The 25,397-nt window shown below is 44.6% G+C and overlaps 1 long non-coding RNA gene across 1 annotated transcript; it reads right to left on the bottom strand.

Moving 5' to 3' along the window:
- Positions 1 to 6,148: 6,148 nt before the first annotated feature.
- On the bottom strand, positions 6,149 to 24,498 carry LOC311605595. The gene is made up of 5 exons (XR_014782022.1): positions 24,350 to 24,498; positions 23,309 to 23,391; positions 7,625 to 7,733; positions 6,917 to 7,336; positions 6,149 to 6,211 (listed from the first exon to the last, which is right to left on the bottom strand). It is a non-coding gene; the product is annotated as an uncharacterized lncRNA (long non-coding RNA).
- Between the last annotated feature and the right edge of the window lie 899 nt (positions 24,499 to 25,397).

The raw sequence follows: 25,397 nt of genomic DNA, 5'->3' as shown, positions 1-25,397 counted from the left end.
TCCAGTATGAATAGCCATACTCCATCACACTTTCACAAGGCAAGGCTGCTTTGTGACGCTCAGAGTGCATGACAGGAGGAAATGAGCCCAGGAACCACCTACATACGCCCCTGATCTAGAACAGGTCTCTGGATTGTTTTATGGAAAACAATTATCCCCTCCCTCCTTTTATCTGTTTTTCTTGTCTAAAAGGAGCAGTTCTGTAGGGAATATAAACATGTTTTTGTTTCGATCCCAAGTACAGGATAGGGAACAGACTTGTGAGAGAGCAGGTGATGTTTATCCACTTAGAAGTAGGACCACTTCGTGGGTGGGGCTCTGTTTTTGCCAGCTGAAAAACATCCTAGTACAGAATCTGAGAGGAGATATATATATGAGCCCAAAACAGGAGGCTGGGGGTTTTTTGGGTCTTAGTATTGTTGGCTTGTTCATCTCTCCACTTCGAGATTCTCCAAGAGAGAACTGCTCCAGCGAAGCCTTCAAGGCTTTGGGCTCCAGCTGAGGCTCTAGGTTCTGGCTGCTGTTCCAGGTTCCAGCAGCAACTTTGGTGGAATTGCTGGTCGGCTGAAACCCTGCTGACAATGCCAGGGGAATTGTCCTCAGGAATTGAATTCAAGAAATTGTACTTCTCCTGTTCCCTTAAACCTCCTTTCTCTCCTAACTAGGGGAGGTGGGTTGGAAGGGAGGTATAAGCATTTAAAGAACCCCCAAATAAAGTAGGTTTGGAAAAGGTGAAGCCTATTCTTCTGGCTATTGGGCAGGTGATAAATGGTAAGGGATGACAGTATCCTCCAATCAGAGGCCATTTCCTGCTTTAGAACTGCTGTAGCCAGCGTCACCCCCTGCCCTGAAGACATTGTAGAGTAATGATGACAAAATTTAGACTAGAGGGCAGATGCCTGAGCCTCGAGTCAGGTCTCTCATCCTGCCCAGTTTCTCACCTTGCCTTCACCAAGTTCCACACCAAAGGGTCCTACTGAGAAAGCTTTGGTGACCCGTGCTCTGTGGGTGAATGGCAAGTTAGTTGCAGCCATGACTAATGTCCCTTCCATAGGTGACAGACGTACTTGAGACAGGTTAGTCAGTCCACTTATAAGGGGCCTAAAATTTTGAAAGCATTAGTTTCAGCGTTAACCCCACCAAATGTATCCATTTTCATCAAGTGATAATTTAGAGTAAGCGTGTAGCGATAGTTTGCAACCACCTTCAAGGATGTGCCAAGGTCCATATATATATGTTTGTATGTATGAATCTCCTTTGGAGATGGAAGAGGAGCCTCCTAGCCAAACTTGAACTCGTGTTAAGCTCTAACCACATAAATACATGTGTATTATGTGTATACTTCTTGGTTATAAAAGTTAAAAAAAAAAAAAGGAGCTGGCATGATGGCTCAGCAAACCTGGCCACTTAGCTGGATCCCTGGAATCTCCATAAAGTTAGTAGTACTGACTTCACAAGACATAGTCCTTTGATTTCCACATAGGCACATACACAAAATATATTTTTTAAAGATCTAATGTAGCCACTCGTCCTTAGATGTGTGTGTCTCACTACTGGTACTTGATGGTAATATCTTCCTTTTTCCTCCACTTGTGGGTTGAAGCGTTTTTTCCTTCTGAACATCGTTTTTACATTTATGCCTTTGTGATTAAGAACAAATACTGTCTTCTTGTTTCTTGACTTAAATCAAATACTATGTCACAAAGTCTCAGGTATATGAAAGCTTCCCCCAGCTGCTCTCATCCTCCCCATCACCTGGACCTTACTGAACCCTCTGAATTCCGTCTCTTATGGCCAAGGCTGTTTTGTGTGAGCAGAAGGATCCCTCCCCACCCCATTCCCTGACTGGTAAGAGTGCCTGCCACTTAGGCCGAGTGAGCAGATGCAAATCCCAAATGCCTAACCTCTCCTGTGCCTACTTCCTCATCTGTGAAGAGGGAACAATCGTATTACCAGCCCTCTACATCTGTAGATTCATCTAACTATATTGAAGGATTTAAAAACATTTTCAATAAGTGTTTCTGACTAGGCAATGCACCAACTTTGCTACCATTGTCTAAACAATACAATATGACACACACAGATATACAACATGGCATGTCAGGCATCGTTAGTAATCTAGAAACAATCCAGTCCATAGGCGGCTGTGCACAGGCTGTGCCGAGTCTATGTTGTTTTATATACCATCCTTGAGCACCTAAGGTTCTCCATGAACACTGAGGGACAACTGTACCTCCCTTGGGGCTGTTACCAAGACTGAACAGACTAATGTGTGACAGCAGTTACAATGCCACCTGCCACATGACAAATGTTACACAAATCTGAGCTATTGCAGCTGGCTTGATCATTACCCAGCACCACCCCTTGCCCTATTCTCTCCCTCCCCCGTTCAGGGAGCTTGTGTTTCTTATTATTCTTCCCATGTATCAAAATGTCTGATAAGACAAACTGGGGAGGTTTTATTTGGGCTTCTGATTGCAAAGGATTCAGTGTGTATTCACTCTGTCTCCTATGCTCCTTTATAAATTGGAATCAACTTACTTCAGTGCCATAGTTTGTATTTTCCATATCACCCAAATGCTCCAGTGTTAAAGGCTTGTTTCCTAACTTCTAGTCCTATAAGACTGCGGTGGAACCTTTAAGAGGTGGGGTTTAGTAGAAGGAATTTAGATCACTGACAGAGTGCCCTAGAGGGGGATATTGCAACTCTGGCCCCACCTGCTCTTTGTCTTTCACACAGCACCTTCCTTCACCTTACCTTTCCACCATAGTGTACATGTCCACCACAGGCCACAAAGCACGGAGTCAACCAATCACGAACTGAACTGCTGAAACCATGAGCCAAGCAAAACTTTCCTCCTTACATTTTTTTTTCCCAATCCCAGGCATTTTGTCACAGTGACATAAGGTGATTGACACTGCTGTCTAGTGTGATGCTCTAGTTCACTAGATCTCCATCTGTGGGTCACGACCCCTTGGGGGATTGAATGACCCTTTCACAGGGTAGAATATCAGCTATCCTGCATTCAAATTTATATTATGAATCCTAACAGTAGCAAAGTTACAGTTGTGAAGGAGCAACAAAGTACTACAGTTGGAGGTCACCATAACATGAGGAACCTTATTAATGGGCTCCAACATTAGGAAGGTTGAGGACCACTGATCTAGCTAAGAGAACCTTTTTCATCCTTTTGCCCTCCATGCTATTGTGTGCACATCTTCCTGTTACCATCCCTCCTTTTGGTCTATGAGAAGGTCTGTAGAAATGACAAAACAGTGGCACTCATAAGCAGCAAGTTGCGACATCCTTAGAATGTTCCTCCCTACACAAGCCCCTTGAGTCTGCAGGTCCCTAAGGAACTCCTTGCACCATGCAGGGCAGTAGAGAGACCAGCTCTGTAAGGTACCAAAAACTCAAGAGACCTCCTTCCCACTAATTTGCAAATTTGTTTCCTTCCTTACTTATTCACAGAACACCAACTTTCACATCTCACCAAGATTTGCTTGCCAAGGAATTTGGGTGGGGCTAAACAGGCTACCTCCACCCAGCCAAGCTGGTGTAGAAAGAACACTATTCAGTTTTTCCAGAATGTCCCAGAGCCCAGGATCTGTTCATTTTTGCTTTCAAGGCAAATAGCAACTCGGGAAGGTTGACATCAATATTTTCTTTTCTTCTGAAGGGAAAGAAGCCAGTTATTTGAACAGAGCCTAATAATTCTGCCCTTACTGAAAATGTGTAGGGGAAAGTTCTGCAGCAAATATTTGTAAGCATTCGAGAGAGAGCCTGGCTCAGAGATGGGTGCCAGCCACACTGCTGTACTTCAGCCTCTGATCTGGAAATAAACCTTCCCTTCTCACCTCCTTCCCTGCTTCCCTCCTTCCCTCTTTCCCTCCCTCCCTCCCATGGTCTATAATGCCTTCTCAAGAGCAGTCTGCAAAGGAGGCTGAATCCCAGGTCTGCCCAGGGGAAGTGTTTTCAAAACACCAAGGAACCTCCTTTAGCTAAAAATGAATATTAAAATAAATGTTTCAATAATGTTTATTGAGCAGAGCACTTCAGATATGGAAAAAACAAACAAACAAACCTACTGTCCAGGGCCTTCCCAACTGTGAAGCTAGGATCTTGAGAGAAACCCCACATCATTCTTGGTTCTTATGGTTCTGTTAGAAATACCTGACTAGTTGGAAGTGTGTCCCTTTGCACCTGTCACTATAGGTGCCTCATTGCCACGTGAACAAAACAGTCCTAAGCACTATCTTCATGTGTCAGATGAAAGATGAATTTTTAAATTTTCTTCTACAGTTGGCCCCCATATCTGCACATGACACATCCATGGAATCAGCCAATCATGGGTGAAATATATCCAAAGTTAGCAGAGACATGTCAGTACTCAACAGGTTAGACAGTTTCTTGCCATGATCAATAACTATTCATATTGCTTTGCCATTGTATCACAGTTTATCAGTAATCTAGAGATAGCACACAGTAAACAGGAGGAAGTGTATAGGTTATATGCAAATATTTGGCCATTTTACTGGCATCCATAGGGATCTTGGGACCAATCCTATTGGATACCAAGATATAATAGTGTCTAATAGCCCCAAATGTTGTTGCTACTAATGTACTAATACCACCAATACTTTGTGGCTAGTGCAGTGGTTGAGATAGATAAATAGATAGATGTATTTCCCTATACATTTCATTAAGTATATGTATTTCATTATAATGAACCTATATGACCTCTCTAAAGTTTATTAGCCAGGTCAACTTTGCCATTTGGCAAAGCAAGCATAGTGCTTACTAACGAATGAGCTAAGCTATTTATCCTGTGATAAGCATAGGTTTATCTGGGTCCAAAGACCATGCTATTTCCAGTCTACACAGTCCATGTGCACTATGCAGATTCTGTGACCCTTCTCCAACTGTTCAAACACTAATCTAGGTACTGCTGAGGTGGGTTTTATAGGCACTTAGGTTTCACATCAGTTGGCCTTAAGGTTTCCAGGGTAGGCTATTTCTAATGGCCCCTAAATCAAGGTTGTGTGCAGATGGTGACAGAAGAGCACTTCGGTTTGGACCATTAGGCTCAGGATGTTGTCCTGGTAACCTTAAAGGAGAAGCTACTGTGTTGGGGGGGAATGGCCTGGCTGCTTCCAGATATGGAAAGCAGCCTTTGGGCAATAGCCACAGAGATGAGAAGGCCTAAGATGAAATGTATGAAGCAGGCCTCTGAGCTTCAGATAATAGTGTAGACCAGGCTGGTCCCCTCTGTGGGGTCCTGATGAGTTTCTGGTCCCTGGAGACTATAAATTGACTGTCACTTTTGGCCACTCATTTTGTAGTGACGTACTACACAGGAATACAGAACTAGTATGGTTGTCCTTCAGCACCCATGGGAAAGCGGTACATAAAGCTGCAGATGTATATCTCTTCCATAAAGCAGTTCACATATGCCTGGAACATTCCACATGAGTTCCATGCAGGTCGCACCAACTCTCCATGTTTACTTCCAGATCCTGATGCTCCTGGCCTATATATTTCAGCCCCTCCCAGACCTCCATGAAGCAGAGCTTTGAAGCCCTTCTGCTCCAGGAAGGCACTAGACTCAGAACCAAAGAAACAGTCCAAAGTTGTTGTCACTCTTTTGACTGCACCCGTTTAAACGGCTGTCACTGGATGGCTCTGACCACACCAGCTACAAGATGGCTTCATTATATCAGTGCCTCGGTGCAAGCTGTACCAATGTCTTAACCCCTCACCTACCTATTTTACTGTTTACACTAGCATCCTAGGTAAAACATGACCTCCGCCAGGGAGCATCAGTATTTCCAGAGAAAGTATGGCTGCCTACACTGCTGGTCAGAGATGCAGAAAGGACACCATATTCACAGCCAGCATGCTCAGGTCTGCATTCAGCTGGCCTGAGGAGTGCAGACAAGTAGTCACCCCACTCATGGGGACTGACACCAGGTAAGTGAGGTCATCATAAGTGGGTGTGGTCAGGTTGAGGATGCTGAAGCAGATGTCATACAGGGCTTCATTGATGCAATAAATTTCAGCTGTGTTTTCCATCCAGAAAGTGTGGCTTTGTAAGGCTTGACCTTGGTGGCTGAGACTGTGGGAGAGGGTATGACATATCAGCTGATGCCACCGTCAGTCACTGCCCTCTGTGTAGTGTCCTTTGCCCAGTGATTTCTGTGCTCCTCTGGCCTGTTGGAAGAAAAAGAATATTAGGAACACACATGGGAATCCCAAGTTTATCACTCAAACTATGAAAGGCAAAGTGGGAACATTCTTGGGATCCCTCAGATAATCGTTGCCAAAGGTAAAATGTCTGTGGATTAATGACTTTCAAAAAGGCTGAGATCCGGAGTGTTGGGGAAATGTTGATCACAGTTACTAAGCTACGGCCAGCCGAGGGGAGAAGGCCTGCTGTGCTGTTGCTATAGTAACAACAATGTTCTGTACATGTCAGGAAACTGAGAGGATTCTGAATTTTTACCACACAGAAACGTTTGAGATGAAAGTGCTTAGCCTGGTTTTAAGCATCGCACAATGTATACGTATGTCAGATATAGTGTGGCACCTCATTACTATCTTCAAGTGTTCCGGTTTTATATATTGGTTTACAAGTAAAAATTACCTTTGCATGACTCAGGGCGGGGGAAAGGCTGGAATCAAGCCAAGGACCTGAATGTGGTGGCATATGCCCTGCAAAGCCCGTACTAAGATGATAGAGGCAAGAAGGCCAGCCAGGGCTGTGTGAGACTGTCTTCAACAACGTGAAGGAAAGGAGCTGCTTATGAAAATAAGCACAGAGAGCACTGTATAAAGACTCTTAATTAGGTGTAATTAAAGAGGCTGGGGAGGAAGCTGTAAGCACTTGCTCTACACCTTGCTCACTAAAGTGGTTACCTGGCATCACTGGTCCTTTGAAAGCACCTACAGCCTGTGATGCCCTCTTTGAAGACTTCCATCCTCTCCATGCCTCCCCGGAGAGGCACGCCTCATGGCTTTTCACAGCCTCTTCAGGCCCACACTCTCCTCTGAGCTGTCAAGAGTGACCACAGACATGGTCTCCTCAGCTGCATAGCTTAGGCCAGGACTTGCGGTCTGTGGGACACAGGATCAGCTGAGCACTGCACACAGAACTGTAAAATAGCCCATGGCTGCTAGGAAGGGAGTGAGTCATTTGGCCAGCTCTCACGGGGCATGACGACATACCGAACACAAAGTTGTCTGGCCTGAAGATCTGGCCGAATGGTCCCGACCTCACTGAGTCCATGGTGCCCAGCTCCAGGTCCACCAGGATGGCCCGAGGTACATACTTGTTGCCTGTGGGGACAAGAGCTCACTTACAGCTGGCCTTGGCAAGGAGACAGATGTAGCAGCAGGATTCATTACAGAAATCCCAGCATTGAGACAAAGGAAGAAAAACAAAATGGAGACACAAAGCATGCTTCATCACACCAGACACGCACAGGTCTTCGGGAACTGCAAAGTGCAATTTTTTTTTCAGATGGCATTTATGTGAGTATGCAAAAGGCATTTTCTTGTTTGCATGCTCCTGGGCCACTTCCTCTGCCACGGTATGGAAAGCAAAACTGACACCCAAAGCCTTACCAGCAGCTTCATTGTAGTACACATTGATTCTCTCCAGCTGCAAGTCACTGTCTCCATGGTAACTGCCGGTGGGGTCGATGCCATGCTCATCGCTTATCACCTCCCAAAACTGAAATGAAGAAAATCATATCAGCTTAGGGTTTAACTGTCTAGGTCAGACAGCAGGCAAGAGCCTAGTGAGCTGCTGGTCCCTCTGTGTTTGGGCAGCAGCTGCTGCAGAGTATTGGAAATGCGCAGTGCATTGGCCATATAGTGACCACAGATGCTGGGCTGGGAGGAGCCTGGAGAGGGAAGTGGGCACAGCAGATCCCCTCCCAGAACTGCAGAGGCAGCAGTTCTCTCACTCTAGACTAGGGTAAATGTCTCTAACTAGGGGATCGAAGGCACCTGACACAGATTCAGCAACTTGCTGGCCTACACAGGTATATTTCCATCATACGTTCTGGCCTCTGTTTTTAAGCATAGGATCATGGATGCATTTGAAGAGACAGACCCTCAGTAGGAATAGTGCAACCGTGGAATCAGCTGGCTATTATTAGGATGCAGCTTCTACTGTGAACCTCCAACAGGAAAAGAGTAAGGGGAGACATTTTTGTATCATGCCCACCCACAGCTACACACGATGCCTGATAAGATCTCCCACGGTGCCTGGAGTTACGGTGCTATCACTTGCTTTCTCATAAGCAGAAATAAGACTAACATTACCTAGACAGTGCCTGTGCGAACAGAATTTATTTAGGACCCTCCCTGGCATGATGCTCTGACCAAAATGTAAATCCAGGCCTCCATTTGTATTGGGTTGCAATAGAGGCATTCTCTGGGCTCAGTAGCCTGTAAGCGTCCAGAATGAAACGGATGTGGAGTTTCTTTACGGGAAATGACTTGCAGAAATCATGGATATGGGGGAGCTGGGTGGCAAACCAGTGGGGGAAGGCGTGAAGCAAAATCAGGTCACTTACACAGGGAACGGTGCTGTCTCTCTACTATTCAGCAGATTCTTTGTTGAGGCTGTTCAGGCAGACAGAGGGCACCTGAGTGCCTGGAAACTAAAGCCATGTGTAAGAAGCCGGCAGCTGCTAGGAGGTGGCTTCTCTTTATTGCTTCATCACCCTCCCCCAACCTATTATTAAACGAGACTAGCAATGGAATGGGATTCATTGTCAACCTGAAGTCTGGCCACTTCCAGTTGTTCTGTCTGCTTTGTGCTCATGGCTTACGATGCAAACCCTTAGAATCTATTAACTTCCCAGAACCCTAGTTTCCAGCAATCAAAGAGCACAGCATGTTATCCGTTAGCAGCTCGGGCTTCTGGAGCCCCACCACCACCACCACTACCACCACATCTTGATGTATTTGCTTTTCTGCTGTACCCACGAATGTGTTTCAAACTTGCCTTGATTTATAATTTTTATTTATTCTGTAAAAGTATAAAAAACTTCATGAAACAGCTTCCACACTGGAATATGAAATTTGAGAAAGCCGAAATCTATGCTCCCAGGCCATGGTCGCTCAAAATGGCTCCAGAATAAACTGTCTCTTCTTTCCTTTAAGATGAAAGCTGTGGTTTTTTAATGTCAAAGCTGAAGCTCAGTGAGAGCATACAATTCAGATATGAGGTTTCTGAGAAGCTGGCTGTGAAGGTCCCTTAAGGGAGCATTTAAGACGGGGGCTGGCGGTGGGGGGGAGGGGAGTGGGGGAGTTTGATGGATTCCCATTTGTGGTGTGACTACTTGATGCACAGGTCTGTGAAGAGTCTATGGGAGCACAGGGCAATCATCTCCGAGAGCATCCCTCAGGAAGGCATGGCCATGTCCTGACACTTGCTAAGAACTAAACATATGACTTCATTTGTCCTCTGGTACTGTTAGTGGGTTTGGTAACATCGTCGTTTTCCAAAGCACAGCATGGCAAGTATGAAAATCATGGGGAACTTAAGGGGTGACCTGGGCAGTAGTCCTAGACCGAAAGCAATCCACCACGGCCTCCTGCACTTTAGCCTTCTCAGTTGCTTCCAAACCCGGAGCTTCCGACCACGTACCTTCTTGAGGGCTTTGGTGGCGAGAGTTGCAACTGCTTTGGTTTTTGCAATATAATACCATTTGGTGGACTTTTTGAACTGTCTGGTGCCTGGGGAAAAAAACTCAAATCAGAGGTAATAGAATCATTAGGATAAAGAAAGAAGACAGTATGTTTATATTATTGGTAGGAGTTACTACAGTTATCTAAATTAGGGGACCTTGAGCCATTGTAAACCTTTGTTTGACCAAACAGCTGGGCACCAGGAGTCTCTGAAAGTAGACACAAATGATTTGACTGTGACCCAGCAGGCTTAGAGATTTCAGTCAGCTTTTTAGTATACCTCAGATAAATATGAATGGACATGGGTCAGTAAGATGGCTCAGCAAATACAGGCACCTTTACCACCAACCTGACCACATACCTGATTTCAGTCCCTGGGACCCCGCATGATAGGAGAAGAGAGCCATCTTCTGCAAGATGTCCTCTGACCTCAACATGTGTGCCACAGCACATGCAAGTTTCTCCATAAATCAATATAATTGTTTAAAGCTATTTTAATAACTAGAGAAATGATTCAGCAACTAAGAACACTTAGTACGCTTTCAGAGGACCAGAGCTCAGTTCCTAGCATGTACATAGTGGCTTTCAACTATAACACTTACTTCCAGTGGATCTGATGACCTCTTCTGGCCTTTATTGGCAACAAGCACTCACATGGTACACATACATGCATGTAGACACACACATACAATATTTTAAAATACGTTTTTAATGAGTATGCACGGGGCTGGGGAGATGACTCATAAAAGCAGTGACTGCTCTTACATTGGAGTTGAGTTCCGAGAACCCAACTGCCTGTAATTCTAGAGTCAAGGGGTCTGAAACCTCTGGCTTCTTGGGGAATCTTCACTCATATGCACACATTGACACACAGACATGAATGATACATGATTAAAAATAAAAATAGGCCTCACCTCAAAAAATGGAGAGACAATCAGATATTACTATACTTGGAGGCCCAGTATAGTAACAAAGAGAAAGGGGGAATATGCAGATATCATATAGGGAGAAGAAAAATGCTCAAAAATCTTATGAGTATCTTTAGATAAGACAAAATAGCGAGAATAGAAAAGCTGGCCAGCTGTGGGATTTCACATTTATAATCTTAGCTCTTGGGGGACTGAGGCAGAAGGGTTACCTTTAGTTTAAAGTTAATCTGGGCCAGCCTAGACTAGTTACAGAGGGAGACCCTGTCTTGAAATAAAATAATAAAACTAAACATTAAAGAAATATAAAAAGGTTCTTGAGAACCACAAAATGTAATAGTGTCAACCAAATCCAGTGGAAACACTGGAAGAAAAGCTGGACAACTGTTGTAGGAAGTAGTATAGTTAAAAAAAGAGAGAGAGAGAGACATTGGGAAGCAGGAGAGAAACAACATAGTCTGGAAGGCGCAACACCAGCTGGATAGGAACTCCACAGAGACAAAGTGGAGAAAAAACGGAAGAAAACATGGTCATCTAAATGCATGAAGAAAATGACTGAAAACAGGTTTTCAGATGCAATTCTTTATGGAGGCGAGGAGGAGTCTACCACTTCTTACAATCTAAGTGCAGTGTAGTTGCTTTGAAATTAGTTTTCTCAAGCCAGTCCTTGGAGAAAAAAAGGAGATTTACACATGAAGCTTGGCGCAAACTAGGAGAAATAGGATTAACGAAGCCAAAAGCTGAATTGAGACCCCCTGTGCTGGTATTAGCTCTCCTAGTGAATTCATCATAGGTGCCCCCAAATGAGGCAAGCATATAACCCCTATACTTCCTTTTCCTCTGCCCAGTCCTGACCATCAAGGCCATGAATTTGTGGAGGCCATAAAGGTCAGTCGTCTTCTCTCTATCTGAGGAATACCCTGAGATCCCCAGCTCCCCACAGCTGGGAAAGTAAAGAAAGCCTCAGAGCCTGGAAGAGGAAGTCTGGCAGCCTATACAACATCTGCTTTGCTAGTCAGAGGACAGACTTTTAGTTTTTAAAGTCTTTTTTTAGTGCATGCTGACTAAGAGCTCCTCCTCGTGAGGCATGGCCTTGGTGGTGACCTGTCTGCAGAGGATGCTCTAGCTACCCACAGCGTGCATGAGCACAACCCTGGCTGCAAGCTAAGTCTGGGAGCCATGGGGGCGGTCCAGCACTGCCTGTGCCTGGAGTGTAGCTTCTCTCCTGTTAGAGTGGTGGTAGTAACAGGCTCACTGCTGTTCCCCAGGCAGGTGGCTCCTGCTCTTCATTGACATCCATCTCACTTGGGTCTAAACACGAGTAGAGGACAAATGAGGGACTTTATGAGAAACTTCAACACATCCCCCCACCATGCAGTATGCATGTTCAAAGTGAAAACAATAACTATATTTTTTTCAGAAGTGGTGAATTAGACGCATTTGCATCTTTAATGAATTTTCAATTTGCAAAAGATTGATATTCTAAACACTGCATCATGAAACTTGAGCTTTTACTATCACAGAAGTTACAAAAATGGATTTAAGTTCTCATTACTAAACCTAAACCTATCTTTGTTGTTGTTGTTGTTGTTGTTGTTGTTGTTAGGGTTTCTCTGTGTATCCCTGGCTGTCCTGGAACTCTCTTTGTAGAACAGGCTGACCTTGAACTCACAGAGATCTGCCTGCCTCTGCCTCCCAAGTGCTGAGATTAAAGGTGTGTGTCACCACCGCCTGGCTCAAACCTATTTCTCCATTACATCTCTGCTAAGCTTATTCAGTTGGTGCCTATTAAGTGCACTGTTGAGGTGGGTAGGAGAGAAGAGAAAAAAGTCACACCAAGTACCAAGCGTCTTCTAGGTTCAGTATCACAGAGAGAGAGAGAGAGAGAGAGAGAGAGAGAGAGAGAAGGAGAGAGAGAAGGAGAGAGAGAAGGAGAGAGAGAAGGAGAGAGAGGGAGAGGGAGGGAGAGAATATGCATTGTCTTCTTATACATGAAGAAATTGGCTCAGAAGGGTTAAAAGAACACTCCTCCCCAACCCCAGCATCACACAATACCAGAAAGATAAGAAGAAAAATCAAAACAAAAAAACAGTAATTGCATCTCCTAATGCCAATAGTGCTTTTTCTAGAGTTTCACATCCAAGCTGTTTCCTAGGCAACCAGCATCCAGCCTGCGGGACTGTCTGTCTGAACTCAGAAGGAGGAGGGAATGCAGCCAGTGTCTACTCACCCCCTCATTTCCTGCCTTAGCAATGATGCCACAGCCCTTTTGTTGGGGTGTTAATGTGGCGAAAACAGAAAGCCCAGAAGCCTGTCCGTGGGATTCTATTTCAAACGAGCTATTTCTACTCACTGAAGGTCCAGATCCATTGAGAACCTCACTTGTAAGAACGCTGAGCTCATTTCTATTTTTATTCACACCATCTTTTTCCTTTTCTCTCACTTTTTTTTTGTGGGGGGAGGGGCCTTCGAGCAAGAATGAGTCCTCTTTATTCACGTGAGGTGGGACCCTTTGAAACCCATGAGAAAAGAAAGACCTCCCCTCCCCCCAGCCCTGCCCATGGGAAAAGGCTCTGCAGTGTCCTCTCCAGTTCCCAGAACAGGATGGGGACAGGGCTAGGATGTCTCTGTGTCGCACATCCTGTTTGGCCCAGTGCCAGGTCTTTGCTTATTGTGCACCTCCCCAGTAGCCCTGGAAGATGGTCTCTGGAACTTAAGGAATTTGCTTGCCAGGTGAGCTGGAAGAAGTGGCAGCTGCCATCCATGCTGTCAGCAGTGCCTTCGCCTTTCTGCCTCCACCACCCAACGTACTTCCTTTACCCATGACTGAGGCGCAGAGACACACTTGTCCCTCTGATACCTATGTGCATGGAATTCAAAGTCCCGCATGTTGCTAAACTCCATCTCCCTCGGTAATATACACAAGACCCATCTTCATTTACTGGTTCAGATGCCAATCACCAGCTGCAGCAGCCTCCCTGTGGCCCCGGCCCATAGGGAAGGGGAAGGGTGCACTCTGCCTGGAATTGGTGGGGTCAAAGTGCCTGGCAAAGCCTCCAGACTTGACAGGGTATGGAGTCCGGCTTTGTGCTTGGGAAAGGGCAATGCCTGGGGGAATACAGGAGTCAGAGAACACTCTGGCAGGCAGACAGACGGGGAAAGAGGCCATGCATAAACAACAAGATGGCATTCTTCTGGCCTCTTCGTCACCCAGGGCAAAGAGTTGGCAAGCTTCCTTCTTCCTTTGGTGGACTCCCTCTGGCTGACCTCTCCTGATACATTCTAGGCAGGCCCTGATCCTGGATGCGAGGAGACAGTCAGCCCAGTCTTCTTTGTCTAATTTGGCCAGTCCAAAATAAAGGGAGGGAGACCTGGTCTACACCACTAAAAACACTTAAAAGACCTAAGGCCTCCTGGGTGTGTGTGTGTGTGTGTGTGTGTGTGTGTGTGTGTGTGTGTGTGTGCGCACTTTCACTTTTGATAAAACTTGCTATGACTTGTGTCCTTTGTTTTAATTCTTTAATCAACAGAGAAAACAAACCCAATTGAAGACATCTAGACAGTAACATTTTGGGGGATTCATTTGCAATTTGAAGACTATTGACTCGCCGAAGTCAGGATGAACCAAAACAGAGAAAAGAGAGAATGTTGTGGTGGTTTGAATAAGAACGTCTCCCAGAGACTCATATGTTTGAATGCTTAGTCTCCAGTTAATGGAACTTTCTGGGAAGGATTAGGAGGTGTGGCCTTGTTGGAGGAGGTGTGGTCACATGGAATTGGCTTTGAGGTTTCAAAAGTCCATGCCAGGTCCAGTGCTCTCTTTCTCTCTCTCTCTCTCTCTCTCTCTCTCTCTCTCTCTCTCTCTCTCTCTCTCTCTCAGCCTCTCTCTCTCTCTCTCTCTCTCTCTCTCTCTCTCTCTCTCTCTCTCTCTCACACACACACACACACACACACACACACACACACACACACACACAGATAAGGACAGAGCTCTCAGGCACTATGCCACCATAATTCCTACCATGAAACTATAAGCAAATTACCAATCAAAATCTTTCTTTATAAGTTGCCTTGGTCATGGTCTCTCTTTACAGCAATAGAACAGTAACTATGATAAAGGGTGTAGCAGATAACCTCCCCTGAGGGACCCCTAGCTTTAGAAAATGGAATTTCTAGACTGGTAATTCTTCTAGGGAGATTCCTATTTAGAATTTATCTCTAATGCCTATCAGACAACAAGAGAATTTTTTTGGTAGTTTTTGTCAAAACTTCATGATGAAAGTTACCCGTAGAGCTGAAAGGGAGGATCTCTTAGACTTAATTATTGCTAGCTAGAGTATGGGAAATTTCATGACCTTTACTCCCAATGAGAGTGAATCTTTTGCTTTTACCCCCTTAATCATGTCTTCTCAAACTAGCAGGAGGATTTTGTCTTATCTTTCCTCTTGATGCTAGTCTCACTAAAGTTAAAATGAAAAGGGCCATTAACAAGTAGTTAAGAATGTGTGAAAGTTCTTTAGGAAGAAAGAAAGAGGTTTGTTTCCTTAGAAAAATAAAAGACTGGAGATATAGTTCAACCATTAAGAACACTTATTGCAGCCGGGCATGGTGGCACACGCCTGTAATCCCAGCACTTAGGAGGCAGAGGCAAGAGGATCGCTGTGGGTTCGAGGCCAGCCTGGTCTACAAAGTGACTCCAGGACAGCCTAGGCTAACACAGAGAAACCTTGTCTCGAAAAACCAAAACCAAAACAACAACAACAACAACAAACACTTACTGCTCTTGCAGAAGACTCTAGTTCAGTTCCCACACCACAGTTCACAACCACCTGTAATTTCAGTTACAGGGGATCTGATGCCTTCTTGTCACCTCTGGCTCCTGTATGCACATGTGCATGCACACGCACGCACATATGGGCACATGTGACGGGCACATGTGCTCTCGAGCACACACACACACACCTATAAAACAATTAAACATATTTTTAATGAGGGGAGAGCAGTGCTGGGCCACTTTCTTTATGGAGCTATGAGAAAGAAGTTTTTAGCCTGGAGACAGATAGACATTTTGTTGCTTTTAAAGCATTTATATTCCTCTGCCCCTCTACAAATTTAAAAGGAAGTCCACCATTAACCTAATATTTGTGTGATGGTTAAATTTCTCTCTCTCCCTTGTTTCAGGATATTTGGTTATCATACATAGAAAACCTAATTGTTAGCAAAATATAAAAGCGTAAATGGATTTCAGATGCAGTTACGTGTGTCCCCACATAGAAGCAACTTGGGTGTGCCTTTGAAAGCCTCCATAGATAAGAATGCTAAAGAATGGAAAGTTCCTGCCTATCTGAAGACGAGTTACTTGAGAGAGGTCTTGTGGTCTTTGCTGGGTGGCCTTGAACCTCCCCACCATAAAGGTGAAATGGTTTAGACCCTACTGACTTGGAGCCTTGACCCCCATCATGGTGACATGGTGACATGGTGACATGGTCAGCCTGCCAAAGGTTTAGTAGAGGAGGAGATAGAAACTTTTTACATAGCAACTGGACTTTTGAAAGCCTCCCCCCCACCCCTGCACACCCCCACCCCTGCACACCCCCACCCCTGCACACCCCCACCCCATGCTTCTTGGCTTAGAAGAGCCCTCACGGAACCAGGTATAACAACATTCTAGGAAAGAAAGCTTAGGAGCCATCTTGGATTTGGAGGGGCTCAAGAGAAAGTGAGACTAGCTAGGTAAAAGGCCACAGATAGAAAGATTTCTAAGGAGCTGCACTTTAGTTGTGGAACCAGGTGTGTATTGCACTGAGCCCTTGTCTCTGCATGCAACCGTCTAGGAGTATTGGTTCAGATTCACTTTCTCCTCTGACTAAAGAGGGCTGTCTAGATGGGGAGAGCATCTCTGCAGTTTACTATATGTGAACTGGATCTAAATGCTGTAATCTGAACACGTACAAAATCCAAACATCTAAAAGAACTAGAAAGTGTTGGCATTAGTCAGTTTTTTTTTCTTGTTTTTTCTTTCTTTCTTTCTTTCCTTCCTTCCTTCCTTTTTCTCAAGACAGGGTTTCTCTGTGTAGCCTTGGCTGTACTGGACTTGCTTTGTAGACCAGGCTAGCCTGGAACTCACAGTAATCCACCTGCCTCTGCCTCCCCGTAGTGCTGGGATGAAAGTCATGAGCCACCACACCTGGCTTGTGGTTGTTTACTTAACCTCTCTATATTATTGTCACTACACAATGGTGAAAGCAAAAGCAAGAGTACTCTGGGTGCAGTGTGACAGAAACAGAAGCCATCAAGTGTGGAGCAAGGGAATCTTGTCAGAGAAGAGGAAGACATTCCATCTCAGCTGGAGAAAAACAGGCCTGGAGATACCAGAGGAAATAGCAGGCATTAAGACCCAGTGGTGCCTGTATCTCCAGCCTCCTGCCCAAGCAGGCTGATCCTGCTTTTAACTGCCACATCTGCCTACAGGAAGCAGCTTATCTTACACTGTCAGCTTATTCCTCGGGTCCTTGTTGGGATCTGTGTTTCCACTATCCTCAGCCACTGCTTTCTTGGTGTAGCCACCTCAGAGTCTCAGCTCCATATATTAGCTTGGAAATTTTGTGTGGCTTGGAAAAGTGTGTGTGTGTGTGTGTGTGTGTGTGTGTGTGTGTGTGTGTGTGGTGTGTGTGTGTGTGTGTGTGTGTCCATCCATCCATGTTACAGGGACTTAAATCCAATTCACATGTGGTAAATTACAGAGATGCTTTCCCAAACTAGACAGCCCTCTTTAGTCACAGGAGAGAGTGAATCTGAACCAACTCTCCTAGACAGTTGCAGGCAGAGACAAGGGCTCAGTGCCCAGGTAGTAGGGCAGTACCAACACTCACAGGTCCCCAGAGGTGGCAGCTAAATACAAGGTGATCCTGTTGAACACCAATATACATTTCTTGGGTGTGGTAAAGGCATTAAGATTATGTAAGGTGATGATGCCTTTGTGGGGTAGAATATTTGGAGCCAAGTGCTAAAATACCTGTAATCTGCTTCCAAATAATTCAGCAACACACACACACACACACACACACACACAAGATGGGGGAGCGGAGGGGGGACCAGTAAACATGGAGAGGTGTAACTGCTGAAGTTACAGGAAAGTGTGCAATAACTGACTGTGTTGTTCTTTTGATTTGTGGGTTTCCTTTTTTTTTTTTTTTTTTTTTTAATCCAAGAAGGGTTAATGATTGGTTCTAGAGCTGGAGTATAAGTCATATTTCCTCATAAGTAGCTTGAAGTTTTAGCTAGAATATATGGTGTGGTTAGTGGCCATCATGCTGGTTTCCTCATAAATATATAATGCAGAAAGAGTAAAAAGAATAAAAACACTACCTCCAAATCCACTCACTAAAAATGAAAATATTTTCTTTATAGAAAATAGTTCTATAAAGCAGGCTGGTAAGGCCTATTTTTAATCTTGTATTTTCTTGCTCTCCCATTTCAATGCTTAATTGTTTTTCTCATTCAAAGGAACATTTTTATCTGATGAACCCTCCTGTGGCCGGAAGTAGAAACATGTGCTATGTTGAGATTATACCACATCATGGACACAAGTCTTCTACATCTGGCATGATTCTACTTTAAATTTTTTTCATATATATATATTGTGTGTGTGTGTGTGTGTGCGCGCGCGCGCGCTCGTGCATTCACTGAGGAAGAAGATAAGAAGACAACTTTCAGAAGTTAGTTGGTGCCACATGTCTTTAATCCCAGCACTCAGGAGGCAGAGGCAGGTGGATCTCTGTGAGTTGGGGGCCAGCCTGGCCTACAGAATTGAGTCTAGGACAACCAGGGCTACACAAAGAAACCCAGTTTTGAAAAACAAAAACAAAAACAAAAAAATGAAACAACAACAACAACAAAAAAGTTAGTTGTCTCCTTCTCAGAGATGGAACTCAGGCTGTCAAACTTGGTGGCTAGTGCCGTTACCCATAAGCCATCTTGCCTACCCATGGCTTTGCTTTTAAAGCCTTAAGGAGCTAACACAGTTCCTTACTCACACATCTCTGGACACTTCTGTACAATTAACATTAAAAGGATAGTTTATACTATGATGGGCAAAGGCATGGAAAGTCCATGACACTCTTGATCGCCTGGACTTTTGTTGGAGTCCAAAGGCAGAAACAGGGCCTAACTTATATTTGCACCCCAGGGTCTAGCAGCATAAACACTTGCTGACTAAGTGAGTGAGTGAATAAGTGACAAAAGTAGAAGAGAAGGATGTGACACTGGAAGTCTGTCGCAGCCAAGTCATTGTTTCCATGCCGTAGGATGTTTGCTGACTGACTAACAGATTGATGGCTAATTCTGGGGGAGCTATGTCATGATCCAGAATCATGAGTATGCAAGATACGTAATCAATCAAGGATTAGATGGTGTTACACAAGCAGAGTGAACAGTTGTGCTAGAGTGGTGGTTCAGGTAACAGCCTTTTGAAAATTGTAATTACAGTCATGAGTGTGTGTGTGTGTGTGTGTGTGTGTGTGTGTGTGTGTGTGTGTACACCCATATGCCAAAGCAAGAGGATGAGGTCAAAGGAACTTTCTGGAGTCAGCTCTTTCCTTCCACCATGTAGGCACTGAGGAGGGAGCACAGGTCCTCAGGCTTGGCAGCTGGGGCCTTACCTGGTGGCTCATCTTCCTAGTCCCTGGTACCATTCTTTATCCTGTATACATTTTTGTTTTGTTCTGCTTTTAGGTAGACCGGGTCTTGCTATGTGCCCCTAGCTGGCTTCGAACTTGCGGTCTTCCTGCCTGTGCTCCCTGAGTGTAAGGTTACTGACATGGCTACCATTACTTTTCCTTTGTTTATTATATTTACGTTTTTGTTATGTGGGTTGCATGCATGTACACATGGCACTTGTGGAAGTCACGGAACAATCTGTGGGACTCAGCTATCTCCTGGCAGCATATGGGCTCTGGCCATCACACTCAGATTGTCAGGCTTGTGGCAAGCACCTTTACCCACTGAACCACCTTACCAGTGCCCATTTTGTTTTTTAATGGAAGTTGTTTTAAGATGAACATTACCTTTGCCTGCAATGGGGGGATTGCACTTACCTCTGAGAAGATGAGAACAGTTTCAGTATAAAAAAGAAACACCACAACACTGAGAATTACTTGCCATTGTCTATATGGAGTCTAGTTGAAATGCTTACGTTCTGGTTTTATTAGGTGGTCCAGGAAGAAAAGCATGATGCTGACAGTAACAGGAGCTGGGGTCCCGCTGGGCCTTGTGATTTGGCCTTATTTCCAGCATCCAGCCAATAGTATGGGCAAAAGGTTTAATGAGCATCTCCTCCCTGGCAGGATTTCAGGATTCTAAAGCTGGCCTTGAACTCACTATGTAAGTAGCCTAGGGTGCCATTGAACTTCTGATCCTCCGGCCTCCACCTCCCAAGCGCTGGGATTCTAGACAGGTGCCAGTAGCTCTGTTTATTCAGTGTTAGGGACCAGACCCAGAGTGCCATGCACACTACACAAGCACTCTGTCCCTGGAGCTTCATCTTCAGTCCTCAGAGAGTGTGGCTTCCAAGTGACGTGTGAGTTCATCAGCAGATTCAAGGCTGTAAGTGTCAGTTGCATTGCTTTCCCATCCGTTCATATCACTGTGGTGGGTTTAAAATGAATGCTTTCTCTATGATATACTAAAGCTGCCAGTCCTCACTGATAATTAAAGAACACAGATTTTCTTTGACTCATACCGTTGTTCATCAAGCTGCCACTGTTTTGAAACTGATAACGTCCATGGCTGGAGAACGTGAAGTTTTAGTACACAAACATGTGTACCATATATAATAAAAATATCTAAATATTTCCTAAAAAGTATTCACCTATTTTGTTACTTAATTTCTATCTCATGAACCCCTATTTTCTTTGGCAGTGTGGGTTGGGCCTGCAGTCAACGTCTCCCACAGGTGGGTTCCAGGTCAGGGATGAGAGCAATGCCAGGCCACTGTGGAGACTGGTGGCATGTAGTCCCTCTCCTGACATCTCTTATACGGGTGCCTGATGAGGTGTCATGTTTCCTTCCAGGTTCCCACTATAAAGTTTACGGTGTGAATACTTTCTGGGCTGTCCCCCTGCCCTGCTTTCTGGATCATGACCTTGTTAGCTGTCCTGGGTGGCAACTACTTCTATGCCCTTCTAAGTCAAAAGACAGAAAGCTTTTCAAAGCTTGCCCACAAGCTTCTGTTACTCAGGAATGAGTCTCTTTGTGGACATCTGTCAAAGTTAATTTGGGGTGTTAGGCAGGCTGCGTGGAGATCTGGTAAGGTACTATTCCTGAGTGTGTCTGAGAGGTGTTTCCAGAGAACATTAGCTCATGGGTGAGCAAAATGAGTGGTAAGGACCTCCTAGAATTTGAGCAGCGCCATCCAGTGGGCTGGAGGACCAAATGGGGACAGAGAAGCATGCAAGTGAGGGAAGGTTCTTCTACCTCTGCTCCTTCTGCTCTGAGCACAGTGGTCTGTGGCTGCTCCCTGCTGCTGCCTTTGGACTCAGAGACTTGCACCAGTGGCTCTTATGGGTTCTGTATTCGTGGTCTTTCCGGCTTGAAGGCTTCTGGCCTCTTGGATGGAGTCATCCCTAATATTTTCTCTTGAGCACTGCAGCTGTGGTCGCTCGGCTGTGCAGTCGAATCATGCAACTTTGTCCTCTGATCACCTGCATCTGCTGGCCCCTCTCCCTACCCACCCTCTTTTCTCCTCCTCAGCTTCTGGTAAGTGCTATTCTACCTTCAGTTTGTGTCAGATCAGCTATTTTTAGGTTTCCACATATGAGTGAGATCATGTGTTTTGTCTCTGTGTGCTTGGCTCATTTCACTCAATTTCCTCCAGGTCTATCCATGGTCTTGCAAAGGACAGGATTTCAAATATTTTCCAGAACCAGTGTGCTGATTTTTTTTAACAGTATAATGGGGGGAAAACAACATGCTTCATGAAGAAGAATGTATAAAAAGCAATTGATGACAATGTGCCATTCTGTAACTAAGAATGAAAAAAATGGGATATAACACTCCAACCAATTGCTTTTTAGTCTGGGAAAACAAATGCCTAATGACTACAGTCTTTGGAGGGGGGCATAGTAAGACGGGCCCACAATCATGTCTACTTCCTGCCTGGGACCTTTCCATATTGTGGTAGAGGGAGCAGGCATCCAATCAGAGCACAGCAGGCTTGTGGAACTGCAGAGAAACCATGCCTGAGGGAAAGCTATGAAGGTTCAAGAATGAGCAAACTGATCCATAAATATACTCAATATTTTGAAAATATTGGCTGAATGTTAGGCTGTTATATATGTGCAGATGAGATTCCACAAGGCTGCGCAAAGACCAACCATCAAGAAAAAGAGCCACTGCAGGGTAATCAAAGCTTGCAAAATCCTGAGAAGTCTGCATTCTGAGCTACTACCTTGGGCTATCTCAAGCTAACCTCAGAACTTCAGAGTCCAGTAGTTACCCAGTACCCCCAGGGAAATGCTCCAAAATCTCCCTGTGGGTTTCTGAAACCCACACTAGTACTGAGCCATATAATATACTACCTACATAAACATACCTATGATAAAATTTAATTTATAACTGAGGTACAGGAAGATATTAATATTCATAACTGATAAAAATAGAACAATTATGACCATGTACTGTTTTAAACACTTGTGACTCGTTTATTTCTGAAATTTTGTCTTTAATACCTTCAGAGCCTGACTGGCTGCAGGTAACTGAAAGCATAGAGGTGAAACTGTGGAAAGGGCACCACTTAAGTAAAACAGAACACGGCAGAAGGCAGCCAGCGGAGAGCTGCCATGACCGTGCCCAGCAACAAGGTTGAGTTGATCTAGATGTAAATGTGCTGCTTGAAACAAAGCCCCAAAGAGTCAACAATGGAACATTCTAAATGTCCAGCATTCCACCTGGAGATGCCAGACATGCAAAGAAACAGGAAAGCCCAGGAAGGGCAGCGTGATCAGTAATAAACATTCAGAAATAATAAAGGAGGAAACACTATTGAAAGACAAGATTTGTATTGCTGGAGAGACAGTTCAATGGTTAAGAGTGGGAACTGCTCCAGCAGAGGACCTGAATCTAGCACCTGCGCTGGGCGGCTCCCATCCACCTGTACATCACTCGCTACACACACACACACACACACACACACACACACACACACACACACTGCACTCATGTCCACAGACCCATACACAGACCCATATATGTACACATAATTAAAAATAACAAAATAAACCTTTTTAAAAGACAAAGATTTTTTTAAAAATAATTTAAAAAATAAGACAAAGATTTTGAGAGTCTGGAGAAATGGCTCAGAGGTTAAGAACACTGTTCTTCTTCCAAAGGTCCTGAGTTCAATTTCCAGTAACCACATGGTGGCTCACGACCATCTATAATGAGACCCGATGCACTCTTCTGGTGTGCAGGTGTACATGCAGGCTGAACATTGTATACATAATACATAAATTTTAAAAATTTGTTTAACGTATCTAATATAAATATCTCAGGACTTAAAGTAAACCCAACACTGTAAGTAGACAAATGATAGGTGTAAAATAATGGATATTGTGACATGTGAGTTATATCTCATTTGAAAATAAAATGAACTAAAAACTGTATCTGAAATGGAGGTTTTTACCTGGGCATTGTAACAGAGGCCTGAACACAGAGGAGCAAAAGCAGTCAATTTGAAGACACTTCAACAGAGACCATCAGATTGAGCTACAGGGAGAAGAAAAGAGGCATTAATAAACAGACCTTCAGTTCCGCTGTGAGAAAAATTAAAATCCCAGGAGGAAAGAAAATAAAGAGGGCAGATTTTTTTAATGACCCCAATTTATTTCTAGTTTGATGAAAATATCAATTCATAAACTAAACAAACTCACTAAATTACAGCAGGATGAACAGAGAGAAATTGAGCAAAACACACATACTCATAGTGATGGATATCATGACTATTTAAAAAAAAAAGCCACAGAAGAGATATGCATAACATGGGGATGGATGGGTCCCTTGACTTCTCCTAGACCATGATGTAGGTGACATCTAGAGAAGTTGAAATCCTGGCCCACAACTGTCCATTCCAGGCAGAAGAGGTGTCAGAGTGAAAGTGACAGGAGGATTTTCCAGGGATGTGAAAAAGGTTTCATTCTCAGTAGCCCTGCGCCTCGGGGAAACCTTAGGAAATTCCTTGGGCTAAACAATGAAACCAGACTGAAACTCAGGTCCCCACCAGAGAGTAGTGAGTCTGGGAAGCGGCAGATAGATGTGCAGTCAGTGCAGAGAGAAGGAGAGCAAAACACACAGTCACACACACACATTACCCCCTCTCCAGATTGTCTGGTCACATTGCGAGAGCCTAGCAGCTGCCCCTCATTAACTGGAGAACTGCCAACGTGGCTGATGACATTGGGACCCCCCCCCCCAAAAAAAGACTTCAGCTGCTGCTGAAAACTTGGACCCTGGACACTCCTAACTTCTGGACCACAGGCTGTACAGCTCAAGGCAAGCATGCTTAACAATGTTGACTTTCACTCAGAGAGGCAGAGGCGCACAGATCTGTGTGAGTTCCAGGCTGGCCTGGTCTACAGAGTGAGTTCCAGGACAGCCAAGGCTACACAGAGAAACCCTATCTGAAAAAACAAAAAAACAAAAAACCAAACCAAACAAAAATGTTAACCTTGACTTGGCTTTTCTTCTGTTCAGACTGGGGAGTTCCAGGCCCATTCTCGTCCCCGTCCATAATTTAGGCACTGTCCTAGAGGCTTTGCTTGCTCATACATGGAGAAAAGACAGAAGGGCCATGCCAGTCTTCATGCATTGTCAGCCTGTCGGCCTCATGGGGATTGTGACATTGAGCCCAAGTCCTTCGGGTCACTTTCCTTCCCTGTTGCACAACATCATGAGCGCCACACTGCTGGGGCTCACCTTTCCTTTTACTTGGCCACCCTGCGAGTTAGCAAAGACATTATGTAAATGAAGCACTAGCTGGAATGTGCTGCCTTGTGCTGCCACCCAAGATGATTCAGTATGACCTAGAAAGAGGATTAAACCAGTTAGTCTCTGGTTCCAGTCTCTGGCCTCTGTTGTCTGTCTCCCTAGGAGATCCTCAGCCAGGCACCCATCTCTGTGCCACTGCCTGAGAAGTCCTAATCCCTAAAGGGTTGGCTTTGGGAGGTGGTCAGGTCCTGAGGCTGGAACCCCCAGGAATGAGGCTCATGCCATTACAAAAAGCACCCCTTATCCAAATACATGGCAGACCAGATGTGGTTTGGATTTCAGATGTCTTCTACTTGTGATTAGTTGCCTATATGTTAATGAAATATCCTAAGCAGGGGGCTTGTGTGTGTGTTCATGGAATTCATTTATGTGTGATATACACCTTATACACTGGGGCTGAAGGTAATTTTTAAGAATGTTTAAAATCATCTTAGGCGTGAAATAAAATTTTCTAGTGTAGAAATTTCCTTTTAGGGACACTCAGAAAGACTCAGATTTTTGAATTGGGATAGTGAGCTAAGGACGTCTGGCTTTGCCCAGGTTATCACCCTAGTCAAAGTCAGAACTGTCTTCCGATGCGCTGTTGCTCTACGAAGACATGAACAGCCAAAGGGTTGGGGATCAAAGGGAATAAAGAACCAAGGACCTAAGTGTATGTGGGTTGTGTATGTGGAGAGACTGAAAGATTAAAAAGCAGTTATTTCAGGCATCAGATTTATAAAACCATT

The sequence above is a fragment of the Acomys minous genome (genome assembly GCF_964271855.1).
Source record: "Acomys minous genome assembly, chromosome: 9".
In the NCBI taxonomy this organism is placed as follows: domain Eukaryota; kingdom Metazoa; phylum Chordata; class Mammalia; order Rodentia; family Muridae; genus Acomys; species Acomys minous.
The sequence above is the reverse complement of the archived record's forward strand: the minus strand, read 5'-3'. Positions and strand labels throughout refer to the sequence as shown.